The 3,092-nt window shown below is 56.2% G+C and overlaps 1 pseudogene; it reads left to right on the top strand.

Annotated features, from left to right (window-relative positions):
- The first annotated feature begins 800 nt into the window (after positions 1 to 800).
- On the top strand, positions 801 to 2,792 carry LOC125526648 (annotated as a pseudogene).
- The last annotated feature ends 300 nt before the right edge of the window (positions 2,793 to 3,092 follow it).

Raw genomic sequence — 3,092 nt, 5'->3', positions numbered from 1 at the left:
CGCCAACAATGAATTTCACCCTATGGAAGAAAGTTTCTTTCACTCTCATGAGACCCTTCCAAAACGGTGAATCATTAGGTCTTACGGTCACCTGAGCGAGAGTTTTAGAGTGCAAGTATTTATTTCTTAGGATTTGTGCCCACATACCCTCGGATTCCTGTGATAACCTATAGAGCCGTTTGCTCAGTAGGCATTTGTTTTCAATCTTGAGGTTCTCGATCCCAGGACTCCCCTGTTCTTTTGGTTGACAAGTAAAATCCCATCTTGCCAGACGATACTTTGTCTTAACCTCGTCAGACTGCCCGAAAAAACGGGATCGATAGAAGTCTAGTCTCTTACGTACCTCTTTAGGCACCTTAAAGAAAGAAAGAAGGAACATTGGCATACTCGTAAGCACCGAATTGATCAATACTAGCCTTCCTCCATAGGACATAAGCTTACCCTTCCAACAACTTAGTTTCTTTCGAATTGATCCTCGATACACTTCCACTCCTTCTTAGTTAGTTTCCTATGATGGATTGAAATGCCTAGATAGCTGAACGGTAGTGACCTTCAAACCACATAGTAAATCATTTGCTCTAAACAAAGCATGAATGACCTTGCTTGACAAAACAAAAAGAACCACCTCACTGTAAAATGCTCAAATAAGCCGTAGATAAAAGGAGCTTTGCGAAAGGCTGCAGTTGGTTTCCCCTCACCTCATCTACAAGAAGGCCATTATAAGAACCATCCCATCATGCATCCTCTGGCGCCAAAAACAGCAAAGTTGCGCAAAGCGCCCCCTCATCATGCCACCCATAGAGTCCCCTCCCATCTCCGATCGATCGATCGCTCAGTGATCACCCGCCACGCTCTCACTCGGCCACTGCAGCTGCCACTCTCTCAAGCCAACCAAGGAAACCACCGCGCGCGTGAACCTGCGCACGCGCGCCGTGAGAGTGAGAGATGCATCCGCTTCACCGCTCTCTCCTCCTCCTCAACGCGGCGGGGGGGCCCCGGGTTCTTGCTGCTCTCGCCGGCCCACTGCGCCGCCTCGGCATTGCCGGATCCGGCGCCGCTCGACCGCGGGCCTGTTCATGCCCTCGGCCACGCCGGCGCAGCCCGGCTCCGCCACGATCCCGGCGTTCCCGGAGCAGTCAGACGCCGTGTCGGGGGCCTCCTCCACGTGCCCGCTCGACCCGTCCCCGCGGCTCCTCCCGGCCGTGCTGTCCTCCTGCGACGCCGACGGCGCGCTGCCGTCGAGGCTGCGGTGCTGCCCCGCGCTGGCCGCGTGGCTGTTCGCCGCCTACGCGCCCACCGCGCTCGCCGCGAGGCCGGCGCGGCCGGCGTCGGCGGCGCCCGTGGACTTGCCGGTGCCTCCGGACGACTCGGAGGCGTGCGCGGGCGCCGCGGACCGCGCGCTGCGGTCCGAGGGGGCGGCGCTGCCGCGCCCGCCGGGCGCCAACGGGACGTGCGACGTGGCCTTCTGCTACTGCGGGGTGAGGCTGAGGCGGCTGACGTGCGGGGCCCAGCCGACGGGTGCCGGCCAGTGGGTCCCGGCGGACGCGGCGGCGAGGAGGCTGAGGAGGGACTGCGAGCGGCCCGGCGTCCCCGGCTGCTCCAAGTGCCTCCGTGCCCTTTCCACGGTGAGATCAAATGCAGCAATGCCTGTCAACCTACTCTGCAACAAGCCCCGTAAAGCGTAAACATAACCATTTTAACTGTTAATGGCGCCTTATGACTGCTCATATTGCAATCTTGATCTGCAAAGCTGCAAATGCGCGCAGTGCTGAAGTGAAGCGTAGAGCACACTCCCTGAGCAACTTGATCATTCCATCGCATACTATTAGCGTACTGTGTGCACAGACACGGAGGCCACTAGGCATGATTGCAGTACGGTCAGCTAAGATTTTAGACAAGGCGTTAAATGGAAGCCATGGTACTCATTCATGGACACCAATTACACAATCTGGCCCCATCTTTGCTGGTCTAAGGTTCGGTGTGCGCGGCATTATTGGCCGCGAGTGGCACCGCACGAAATGATCAGATCTCAAGTCCGGGCCTGTCGCGTAGGGCGGGCCTGGAGAATGATTCGGGCAGAACATGCCTGCATCCCTTTTCCACTGCGTCTGGGCCCGAAAATTTCAATCGGTCGTCCTTTCACCGCTAAGGCAGAATCATTAGTTCTCTGGAGTAAGTAGGAGTGCAGAGTGAACCTTTAAGCAATGCTCATCTTGGATTTCACGTAGACAATCCAGTTGCACGGCAGCTGATGAGAGACTTGGATGTTTGCAGATAAAGGCGGGATCCGGCGGCGGCGAGACGGCGGCGGCGGCGTCGGGGAAGCTGCAGGCGGCCGCGTCGAGCGAGCGGGACTGCCAGCTCATGGGCCTCATGTGGCTGCTGCAGCGCAACGCCACGCGCTACGGCGCGGCGGCCACGGCCGTGATCCGGGCGCTGATGGCCGCGGACGAGGCGTCCGCCGTGGGCGTCGCGGCGGTGGCGGGGCCGGCCGCCTGCTCGCTCCCTGTGGACGACATGCCGTTCGCGGCCGAGTACGGGAGGTTCAGCGGGGCCGGCGGACGGCAACCTGCCCTCCGCCGCTTCCACCTGGTTCTGCTCGCCATGTTCAGCGTGATCTGCTCGCTGTAGCACTGCGCAGGCACTCGTGATCGGGTTTAAATTTGGTATACGGTTGTCCACCTGTATGACATGGTGCATTTACGTGAGAGCTAGTGGTGCACTGCAAATTCCATGGTTCGTTAATACACGTACAATGAACTCTGAAAAACTAAGGACCCGTTTGGTTTCAATAAGGCCTGTTTGGTTCATAAGTCGTAGGTCTTTTTTTAGTCCCAACTTATAAGTCTCAAGTCCCTAAAAAGTCCCTACCTGTTTGGTTCCTGAGATTTATAAGTCTCTATAAGACCATATTACAAATATATATAAGTCCATATAAGTCCCTCCTTGAGAGTCTTATTTCATAAATCCCAAATGCCCACTTTAAATCCCTATAAGTCCCTCCTGTTTGGTTTAGATGGGACTTATAAGGACTTTTTTAAGTCCCTAAACCAATAAGTCCCTGGAAACAAACACCCTCTAAGTCACCCGAC

The sequence above is a fragment of the Triticum urartu genome, unplaced genomic scaffold, assembly GCF_003073215.2.
Source record: "Triticum urartu cultivar G1812 unplaced genomic scaffold, Tu2.1 TuUngrouped_contig_1229, whole genome shotgun sequence".
Lineage (NCBI taxonomy): Eukaryota > Viridiplantae > Streptophyta > Magnoliopsida > Poales > Poaceae > Triticum > Triticum urartu.
This window is presented reverse-complemented; position numbering and strand designations above follow the sequence as displayed.